Genomic DNA, 11939 nt, shown 5'->3' on the forward strand with positions numbered 1-11939 from the left:
TCAGGAGTTTTAACCAAGGACTTGTTGCACGCATGCAGAATTGCTATTGCTGCTCTTGTAGCGAACCGTTTCTGCCAACTCGCATAGCAGACACGTGGAGACATGCGCTGCAGTGATGTTAAACCCTGAATTGCAGTCGTGCTCAATGAGTGGAAGGTCTCTGTCCCTTCCTCTCCCCCGCTCTCCTTCTCCTGTTCTTCCAGGCTGTGTTCGGACCTCATGTACCCCTGCCTGCGATTCACGAGTGTGCTTTCTTAGTGCTTTGGCTTCAGCCTTTGGAAAGGAAAGCTGCCGTAACGACCTTTTCTGGTACTGTCAAACACCTATAGGCTTCTCCGGTCCCTGCAACTTTCCTGTTCTGGGTTAAGAGGGGGGTGGGTTTTGTTTACTCCTTTCTAATAAGATGCCTCTCTGTCTGTGTAAGAAGAACCTGTTGCTTCTGACATGCTGCGGGAACTAGTGTCTTGATTAAGCTTTGTGTAGATTTTAACTTTCTCATTGTTTTGGTGGTGGTTTCGTGTGTGTGTGGTGTTTTTTTTTTTTTTTTAAGTTTTTTTGCAGTGTTATTAGGGGAAAAAAAATCTTCTCAGGCTTTGTGACTCACTTTAGATAAAAATATTCCAGTGACAACCTTCACACTTCTGAAATGTTATTTTTATCTTTCTTCTTTGATAACTTAGCTACTGAAAATGTAATTGTGGGTGTCTACTTTAAATTCAGTACCCTTGGGCTTTGGTGGTTTTTTTGTTTGTTTTAAATCCATTTCACCTACTGAGCTAGAACAGTTAAGAGAGGGGGAAAAAAAGAAAATCAGACTACTCGGTTGTGGTGGTGCAGCTTAGGCAATCTAGGCTTTGCTGTGAACAAAGTCACTTACGCTACAGCACAGCTGCTCCTGAGAGGAGGGTAAGGGAAACAAGCGTTGTGTGTTTGTAACCGGTATGACTACTTGGTCAGTGAGGGCTTTTGCAACTGATTTTACCTGTTGATGTTGCAATCTTTGCATTGAGAGCACAGGAGATGGGGTGGTTCGGTTAGCCCTGCTCCAAAGGGAGATGCTGTCCCTGCTGTCGGCGCTCTGACCAGCTCCGTACAGCTGGGTGTCCCTCTGCTTCCCCTTGCTCCTGTAACCGCTAATCCAAGTCGTGCAGTGCCGTCGTTACTCAGGAATAACAGTCATACAGTCCTAGCAGATCTTAGATGTTTGAAAGTGTTTAAAACTCTTTGGGCAGGTTGTTCTGTCAAAGGCAGAAGTCTGGGCTGGAATATTGCATTCCCCAAGCTACCTAGACGTGACAATCTGGCATACTATGCACTGATGTCATCGTGAGGCCACTCTTGGATATCTTTGAAAGCACAAGACAATTGGAGAAAGTTCCTGAGGACTGGAAGGAAAGCAAATATCACTTCAGGATGATCTGGAGACCTACAGGCTCGTCAGCTTCACCTTGATCCTGGGGAAGGTGGTGGAGCAGATGAGCCTGGAAAACATTTCCAGGCATACTAAGGACAAGAAGGTGTTCAGGTTTAGTCAGCATGGATTTAAGAAGGAGAAATGCTAGATCAGCTGCATGGTCTTCTACAATGAGATTACTTGCTTGGTGGCTGAGGGGAGGGCAGTGGATATTGCTTATTGTAGCTTTAGCAAGACCTTTGACACTGGCTCCCGTAAAATCCTCATTGGTGAAGTATGGGCTAGATAAGTGGATGGTGAGGTGGATTGAACACTAGCTGAAGTGCCAGGCTCAAAGGGTTGTGATCAGTCACCGGTAGGTTGAGGGAGGTGGTCCTTTCTCCCTGTTCAGCACTGGTGAGATGCATCTGGAGTGCTGGGTCCAGTGCTGGGCTCCCCAGTACAGAAGAGACATGGACATGCTGGAGCAAGTCCAGTGCAGGGTCACAAAGATGATGAAGGGACTGGAGCATCTTTGATATGGGGAAAGGCTGAGAGAGCCTGGAGAAGAGAAGGCTCAGGGGAATCTTATCCATGTGGGTAGATACCTGATGGCGGCAGTAAAGAAGACTGAGCCAGGCTCTTCTCAGTGTTTCCCAGGGACAGGACTCGAGGCAAGGGACACTAACCGAAACACAGGAAATTTCTTTTAAATATAGGAAGAAACCTTTTTACTGTGAGGGGGGGTGAAATGCTGGCACAGGTTTCCCAGAGAGGTTTTGGCACTTCCATCCTTGGAGATATTCAAAACCCAAGAGGACGCAACCCTGAGCAGCCTGGTGTGGCCAACCCCGCCGTGAGCGAGAGGTTGGGCTGGATGATCTCCAGAGGTGCCCGCCAGCCTCCGCAGCGCTGGGAGTCCGTGGGCTGAAGCGGATGCGTTCCTCAAGATGACTTCTTGGTGTAAGACAGCTGCTTTGGAAGCTCTGCCCCTGCTGAAATGACAGAGCAGGCAAACCCCGCAGGCTGCCCACGCAAGGCTGACAGGCTGCTTCAAGGATGGAAGAGAAGGTACCAGGGTCCAAACTCGGCGTCCATGACAACGAGCAGAAATCCATGGCCTACGTTTGTCCCTGGTGCCTGCCTTTGCGCAGCCTTGGACTTCAGCTCCATGCATCAGTTTGCAGAGAGGGATGCTAAATCCAATGCTTTAAATCTCCTTGCGATGCAATTTGAGACAGATGGATGAAAAATGCTCCTAAGTGTTGGGTTTTGCTGTTACTTGGTGAGGTGAAAAAAGAGTTGTGTCGGTCTGGGTATTCATTGATGCTGTCTGGGAGTGCTCAATACCTAAAAGAAACTCCCACTCTCCCTTCCTTTTCATTACTCTTCTGGCTTATGTTGTGTGACTTCCTAAATTGTCCTCTAATTTCTAAATATACCCTTCAGGCAGTGGCTCTTGTTTGGTAAGACAGCTTTCTTAGCATGGTATAATTTTTCCATCTTTTTATTGTATACATAAAGAAAGTTGTATAGACTTTGTATGGGTGTGGGCTCTTGTATAAAAGCAATACCAGCTCCGTAAAATAAAGCTTGCATTGAGGAGTATCTGACACATCGAAACCCCTAAGTGGTCACAGGAGCAGTTGTTGGGGTGAGGGGAAATCCAGTGCGGATTTCAGCTGAACGTTTTCTTTCAGGTTAACTAACATCATCATGAAGGCACTGATGTCTTTGTTGCAGAAAATGAGACAAGAAATTGGAACAAATGCAATATGTAGTCGGAGAAAAACAGCACATTTGTTTTCTGTTTGTCACAGCAGGCCAGGTACTGAGTATGTTAAACCTGCTTCCCCCTCTCCAGTCTCACCTGTGCCTGGCTGCCTGACAAACCAACTAAGCCGAAAGGGTGTTGTATAGGTTCCCGATTTCTATACTAGAGATACAGTTTTCTGCACCGTTACGTGGATGTACAGGCCAACAGGATGGCTAAAAAGTATCATCTCCTTCACTTTGTAGTAAAAACCAGTCCTTTACTTTCTAAACACGGGCGATCTGCCTGAATTGTGGAAATGTAACCTTGGCTTTGGGGAGGCTGAAAGAAAATTGCCACCACCAGAATTAGCCTGTGCTGATCCGCTGCTCTTGTGACCAGCGGGCATCTGTTCAGACCAGGGGGCCTTTTAAACTCTGCCTCCTCAGCAAACGGTTGGGGCGAAATAACTAAATTTCCCATTGGATTGACTTACGGATGGATCTGGGCAAGTAGGATTTTTTTTCAGTTCCAGAGAGGGCCTGAAAAATCCCTAAGTAGGCCGGTTTGTAATGATTTCAGAGGAGATTTCTTTGTTATGTCTGACCAGAGTATAACATTCTTGAGACATGGGTTTCAAATTGGTGAAACCTTTCTTTTCACTTGGGACAAAGGCTTTTTGTTTCCATTTTAACAGAAGCATGGAAACCAGAGCAGCTCCTCCTCGGCATGGCAGAAGGTGACCCCCATCCCCAGGCTCCCGGGAGAGGAGCAGCACCCTTGGGGCGTGTGGGGCCAGCCGATCCCATCTCCTGCCTCCCCACAACTCTGCTTGGCCCAAAGCGCTTCTCTCCCGGCAGAGGAGGAACCAGGCTGCTTTCCCGAGCAGCTGAATTTCTCACCTGAGAGGCTGGACCTTTTCAAAATGAGGGGGAAAAGAAAGCCAGAAGATGCTGGAGAGAAGCAGTGTGATGCTCAGAGTATTCCTGGGCAGGGAGACGTGGGGGTCTGCATCCTCAGGATAATCCCCTCCCGAGCAAGTGCTTTTGCTGACTCGCCTGCTAATTAAAGCTGTCTGCTTCCTCCTCCTCCTCTGCCCAGGTTGGGGAGTCTGGTCCGCGCTCTCTCATTTGCTGGAACTATTAAGTAAATTCAACCTGAATTTGAAAATAGCAGTGGGATTACTTAAATCACATTTCTCAGCAAGTTCACTGTTGCTAAAACTCTTCATCCTGCTGTACTTAAATCTAAACCCTCTTTATTTTCATTTGGTCTCTTAGCCAAAAGATTCTGACATTTGAGGGCAAGATGTCAGTATTGTACCAGGCAACATTGGAGGGAAGGTGATTGCATCATATAGCGACAAAATGTTACTGCAGCTTTCCAAAAGTGGAGGCTGTTTCCCAACCTTTCTCTGAAAGCCAATTCGTTCTGAATTTTGGTGCCTGTCTTGTCTTTTGTGCTATTAGGTGATACTGTTGGTACAGATTTTCTCACAAGACATAATGAAATTTGTCTGCCCTTGCACCATGGAGAGAAAATACCAATAACACGGGAAAAAGATTCCTTTTTATTACCCTTTGGTTTCATGGCCAGGAGCACATTTTCCATCTTAGTTTCAGATGAGCATTTCTGAGAACCTGATGTGTGTTAGCCTGGGACCTCCATCCATGCACAGGAGCTCATAGCTGGTGTCTGAGCTCCTGTGACACCCTCTGAGAAAACCCCAAGACGACCAGAATAAACATGTCTGGTGCTTTCCAAGGAACAAGGGTGGTGTGGAGGGAGCAGCGTTTTGCTTCATGTATGTATGTATTTTTAAAGTGGATTTAAAAACTGCTTGGGCATCATATTTGAACACAGGTAAAATAATGTAAATATCCAATATTTATGAGATTAATAACCTCATATTGGTGGTGCTGGGGCCATGCCAGGCAGGTACACCGTCCCCTTCACCTGTGGGATGGCTCCCCACCTTCTGCCGTGGAAAGTATCCGGGTGACCTCCAGCGTAAGCATCTTGCTGGAGCCTCTGCTACGCAGTCAGATGTGGGGTAAGAAAAGCAGTAGTGTGAAAAGTGATTCTCCTCTTTTGGAAACAACTGAATCATTGTCATCGTCAAAGTTAGAGGTGGCATGGAGCACAGGCTGTTCTCGGTAGAGGATTATGAGATTCAGTCAGGATTTAGGGATGGAAATGCACACAGGATTTCCTTTTAAAAATCCTGTGCTTAAGTAGCTGTTTTGTTCCTACTCTAAAAACGAAAAATCTCAGGCTGGCGGGCTGCTTTCTGAATTTTTGGGGCGTTTTGGTTCACGCTGCAGCATGCCACCAGCAGCGCGACATACTGGTATGCCGTGCCACGTGCTAGAAATGCTGCTCTGTAGTGGAGTTTCTTGCTGAGGGTGCCGCAATGATCTCCTTAACTGAAATATCAGAGTACGCACAGATAAAAAAGTGGGAGCAAGTACCTGCCTCCTACCCTCTGGCCCAAGGGGAGGGCAGTGCTGGCTGGGCGCAGGCAGCTCGAGGTTTCGGTGCGAGTGCGGATGAGGGTGCTCCATCTCATTAAGCCAAGGAGGCCAAGACATCAGCCCGCTAACACGTCTGGGTCGCAAGGCCAAGGCGACATCCCTGTGACCCACTTTGAATTTACCACTTAATTCATCTTCTCCAGTGCTATAAATAATTCAGCCCGAGGCAGTTCAATGGTGATAAATAGGACAATAAACCTCGTACTGCAGCAAAGGCTACAAAGAGAGCAGCGCTTTTTAATTGACTGTTGCGCGGTGACTAGGAAAAGCAGAGAAAACTCACTCAAAGCGCTGCACACAAACGTCACTGAGCACAAGTTCTTTGATGGCTTTGAAGTTTCCTAGAGTAATTCAGCCCTTATCAAAGGACCGTGTTTCACATAATGTTGGAAGTTTGAACCAGAAGATTACTTGTGATCCCAAAGTCTTTGCACAAAATAATTTAACCTCATGGGACCACTGTGAAGGTCCTGTTTGATATCTGGTAGGGTCTCTCCTCGGTTTACTTCATTCATTCTGCCTCCATAAGAGCCTGGTAAAACCTGAAGGCTGTAGTAGGTGGGGAGGTCCGTAGCTCTTGCCACCAAGCCTTGTGCTCAGACTACTGTGCAACACCCGCCTCTCAATTAAAAGATGTTTTCTTTGCCCTTGACACCCAGCACTGTTAGTCGGGTGTCCTTACTGCCGAGGTGTGAGCTGAACACAGGAGCAACAGCAGGGGCTTTGCAGGGTTGAACTGGGAGGTTGTCCCAGTGAGGGTTATCGGCTGCTTAAAAGCTGTCCCTGGCTGCCGGTCCTGCTCATGACCGATTGCCACCAACACCTCTGGTCTTAAGGGAAATATGACCTGCGCTGTCCTCTGGGCTACCAAGTGAGCCCTGAAAGCGGGAGTGAGCCGCAGGAGGCTGGCAAGGGTAGCACATCCCTGGGTTGCCGTGTGAGCTCGCCCATGTCTGAGTGTGGAAAATCACCAGGCATACAGGAGGCTGGGTTTTTTGGCAGCGGACCAGAGGCACAGCATTCCTCCCTGTGGTTCTGGGGAGATCTAGTTAAAGCTTTCTGGCTCACTAGAGCCGCAGTTGCATCATCCGAAGAACATCCCATGTGTTACGATTTTCTGCTCCCTGATGAATTAGGCTCAGAGCTTTAGAATTACCACTTTTTTGATGTGTGCCTATATTTAGCTTAATTTTTAATGGTCTGCTAGACTTCTCTGTAGTCAGCTAATGAGATCTGGTTCAATAGGTTACTGTGCTACATCCATGTCCGGTTTGACTTGGAGCTATGAGAAAACCGGGGCCAGGGAATCTCGGAGCCTGCATTTGTACACTGCTTGTTCTGGGCTGCTCCGGGAGCAGACGTGCCTCTGCTCTTTCCCCTGATCCCATCCAAGCATGGAGTCCCAGGGTGGCTCGTGGGAATGGCCTGTTTAATTTTATAAGCCTGGGATTTCTGCTTAGGGTCATGGGTGGTGGGGATGTAACTGGAGAGGAGCTGAGATCCGGCAAAACCACTTCTTGGCTGTTAATGGCTCCAGGGAGTAATGATAGAAAAGGCTTCTCCTGCCTGCGTCTCATGCTCTCCTGGGAGCTGGGATTGCTGAGTAGCCTGAAATTTGGCCTGCTTCAGCAGGATCTTGGCCGCCACTAAGGGAGGCACTATGGGGCATGCTGTGGGGGAGGGAGGAGAAGGAGACGGTTCGGTCTCCGTAGCCAGCCCAGCTTTGATAGATGGCTTTGGGAATGCATTGCCCTATTAAGGGCAAGCAAATGAAAGGGTGCTGACTTATAAATACCCACAATTCTTGCGAGAAAAGACCCAAGAGACAGATGGGCAACTAGCCATTGGTTTCTGGACTCAAGAAGATGCTGTTTATACCAGCAGCCAATGATGGTATCTAAAACATGAATCTAAATCCATAACTCCAGCAGTAAGCATCAAAAGGGTTAACTATAATAAAAACCTAGCTTGGCATTGTGTCTTTTCACTGACAATCACTGAAGTAGAGATTTTCACTCTGACCCGTGTAGTTGAGCTCCAATCACTTGAAGGTCTTTTTAAATTCAGGCCAGCATCCCCCTGAGACAGTACTGATGTTTTCTTACAGCTCTTTCAAATTTGTATTAAAAATGCTATACCTGAAGCCATTTTGAGTAACTGATATTTGCTGTGTTCCAAATAAGAGAGTTGGTGGGTTGCATCCCACCTGATCTCGGTAAAGTGAGACAGTTTTGCTCATAGGCTTTTTTTTTTTCCTTAATGGTTTTAACTGCACCACCAGGAAAAATTTCATCATTGCCTTCAGCTTCATGTAGCAATACATCAGAGAAGGAGCATAAATTCAACAGGCTAACGGGGACAAAGGGTCATGGGAGTAGACCTTGGTAGATAAGCTGATGTGCGGAGCCTGGTCGGTACCTGGGTGGGTAATAAATATATCACTGCTGCTGCAGAGCGAGAGGCCACCCTCTATTGCAGCTGAAATGGAAACCCCTGCAGTAACGGAGGTGAGGTTTCTCAGATGGGTGGTGGTGGGGTGAGGTAGATACGGGAGGGGGAGTTGTGGGCACTTGCAAGTGCATGGGTGGGGGAGGCAGTGCCTCTGTTTTTTTCATTCAGCTGAGTCTAATCCCTAAAATCACCTTCTGATCTCAACTAGACATGCTGAATTCAGTATTAATTGTCACACAATTTTCTCTCCTCAATGGATAAGCTTTGGCCTCCAGAAGTAGGACCTGTTCCTCTTTGGGACAGGAAGCCCCAGTATAAGAAGCCAAACCCCTGAAAGAAACCATTACCCTGGTCTTTCTCCCTGACAAAGGAAACATCTTGCACTTTGTGTTTTCTGTGCGAGGTGTGCTCACCCTGGATACATCTTTAGGAGGTAGTGTATGCCCCTTTGAGTACCTTGACCTTGAATTCCTAACAGAGGAGCTCTGGCTTTCAAAACAAGGGTCCCTTCTTTCACCTGCAAGGTTGATGACCTTATAGCTCTTGCATTTATGGGTTCTTGGAAATGAAGCTGACGGGTGCTCTGTCAGCACCGCTGTAGGGTGGTGTTGACGTAATTTGTAATCAATCACATAATTTGCAAGTGGCTGTGTAGCGTTTAGACAGGTCATGGCACCAAAACACTGCTTGAAAAATTTAGCCTTGGGTCTCTCTTGTGTTCTCTCTGCAGCAATGTCTGGCTGGCTGGCAACCCCATACCCACCCTCCGCAGATCTTCAAGGCTAAAAGTGAGTGCTGGGTCTGGTTTGCAGGTAGAAGGATCCCAACAGCTCAGGAAATTTTCTTGGAGGCCTTGAGCAATGCTGTGGGGAGCTTTTTATCTCAAGAGAGTGGAGACAGGAGCACAGAGGTTGGAGAGCAGAGTGAATGCTAGCAGGCAGCCAGGTTTGGAGGGGAAGGGGATTCAGGTCAGGGTAAGACACTGCTGGGTTAAAATGCACTGAATTTCCAAAGCAGTCCTGTAGCTCCAGTGGGACCACAGCGAGATGTACTCGACGCCAGTACCTTCCTCTAGCAGGTCCTAGCTGGTTTGAGCTATTACTGAAAGCTCTGAAAAACTCACCCCTGAGTGCTAAACTAGAAAATTACTCCTCGCAGCCCAAATCAGAGATGGCTTTATAAGTAGGAAGGAGTCTTGGGAAGACCCTAGGGGGGCTGTGGCTTCCTCCTCCTTTCCCTCTGTTAACGTTGCCCAGTGCGGCGAGCGTTCGTGCAAGAGTTGCCGTGTGCGATCTTCCTCCCTCCTTCCCCCATCAGCACTGCAGCTGCATCCAGCGTCGTAGCTTCCCGTAATAGCAGCTATAACCAACCCTGTAAATCAGGCTCTGTAATTATGGGACCCAATGTGGAATAACAGGATGAACATATCGGTCAGCAGCCACTTTGAGGAAAACATGCAAATACACCGAGGGGCCCTAGTAGGTGCTGAAAGCAGTTCGTACTGAAATCCTGATTGTCCTAACAGTTTGTCTTAATGGCGATTTGTGCCTTTGCTGTCTCCAAACGTAGCTGAGATTCGGCTCCCTCCTTCTCACCCTCCTCTCTTACCTTCTCAAAGGGCAACCGCAACCACACAGCAAGCCTCGTCTCATTGCAAGAGTTTGGAAATGAAAACAGCGGGCAAGGCTTTGATCTCCCTCTCCGTCCTCTACGACGGACATTTGCAAAAGCGTCCTGATAAAAGGCCCTGGTATTCTGCAGACCACTGGTGGTGTGTCTGAGAGCTTAAACTTTGTGCTTTCAGGCTTTTAGTCATCGATAAACAGAGCGATTACACGCTCTGTCTGGATGTGCTCTCTCTTCTGCGGTGAAATTGTTTGTTGCCATGGATATCGTTTGGTCTTGAGAGACACATAACCAAAATGGATTTAAACAGACCCTTGTGGGTCAGTATTTCCATAGGAGCAAATGCACATCTTGAGGCTTCCTAGAATTATTTTACTTGTCCTTGATGCAAGGAGCATGAAGCACGCAGAGCTTCAGCTGGAAAGGTAATGGATGCCCCTTAACTGTAAGGAAAGATGGAATAAATTCTGGAAATTATTTTGTCCAAAGCCAGAAAGGTAAAGGAACCTCTCTGATCTCAGCAGCCAGAAAGATCAGGTAGAAGTTTCTTTATTGTTTGTTCTTGACAATTTGAAACTACTTTTTCTTGCCAGTCCTAATTTTTTTTTTTAGAAGTGCCTTTCAGTCTGGGGTTTCCAAGATGTGTCGTATTGCAGCTCATAAATGGACTTGTGTTCTGGACGAACAATAGCTGTTACTGTTTAACGCAGAGATTTGATAAAATTTTCTAATGGCTGCTGCAGAAAACGGGCAGATCGAGTGGAGAGAAGTTTTCAGTTTCTACCCAGGAGCAAAACTCCCACTCTCTGGCTTATGAATTTCATTAGGTGGAACTAATTAAAGGGATGCTTCTTATTACCAAGATGAGACGCAGTCCAAGAGGAGTCCAGGGAGGTTTGTACGCTGCAGCACAATTGCTCCGCTTTTAAATGCTGTGAAAGCGTTGTGTCCTATTTAATTTGACATTCCTTGTGTTTGTTTCTTTTCGTGACTCATAGCACAACACTGGCAGCAGGCCTAGGAAGTAGGTTATGGGATCTGGCGTGGGGACACTGGTGGATTGTATTCTAAGTGTTGTGCTTACATTGCAGCACCAGCCATGAAAGCATCCAGCAAACTGCATTCGTACTGCCCAGCAAGCTGGTGGCTTCAAAAATCAGATTAACAGCTGCAGCAGCAGGCCAAGGCAGGCTTGACTTAGCATTTAATTTGCCACATCTCTTAGCTTAGCTTGTTTAATATGAAACAATTTTAGTACATGAATAAAAAAGCTCTGCAAAACATGCATTTCTTTTCCTAGCTGTCATATTCTGGTTTTAAGCAATAGGTTGATCCCTTCCAGCCTCTCACCCGTCCCCTGACAGAGATGCTGCACTGCAATCATCAGACCTGCACAAAAATAGGGTGATCAAGTAATTGTTGACAGAAATTGCACGAGGGCTCTGATTTCACCCACTGATGGGAAGGAAACACATTCATTTTCACACTGATGGGGAGTTGATGGTGAGGGGGGATTATGGCGGGTGGCAGCAGCTCTGCCTCAGCTCTTCAGCTCTCGGTCTCTCTGGTACAGCCCAAAGCTCAGATCTTCACTCCCTCTGGCTTAAGCTAATTAAAAGGCAAGGGCATCATGCTGCTCTTGTGAACTCTGAAGCCGAAAATGCTAGTGGTATGTCTTGGGAAAGACTGGGTAGTTTATCTAGCATCGCTCTAAATTTGTTCTTCTGCAGAATAAAGCACTCACAGCAGAGAGTAAAGTGTTTAGGAAGGTCCTTTGGCTTTGCATGGACATTTCACGACCAATAAAGCCAGCAGGGCATAAAATATAGCTGGATGGTAAGCTATGTCAAACCCTGCTTCCTTAACCCAACCCCTCTCTGTAGAAGGATGAGTCAGGATTTAGGTTGCCTGTCTTTGCTGATTTCTTCTGAAAGAAGAGATGATTTCTTGCAGCTCGGTGACAGAAAATGAGTAATATTTGGGGAAAGCACCATGAGAAGTGATCATTTGCAAGCAGAAGAAATAAAAGCATCATTAAAAGATATTTGTCTGTAGTGCCTACCATAATCATGTGAGTGGCTTCTTGTGTCACTTAAAATGGTGTGTGCATTTTGCAATGCAGACACTGAAAGGCTGCATGCATGCTTGTATGTGTTCTGCGGGATACAGAGCTAAGACCTCA

This window comes from Platalea leucorodia, assembly GCF_965183815.1.
Source record: "Platalea leucorodia genome assembly, chromosome: 2".
Lineage (NCBI taxonomy): Eukaryota > Metazoa > Chordata > Aves > Pelecaniformes > Threskiornithidae > Platalea > Platalea leucorodia.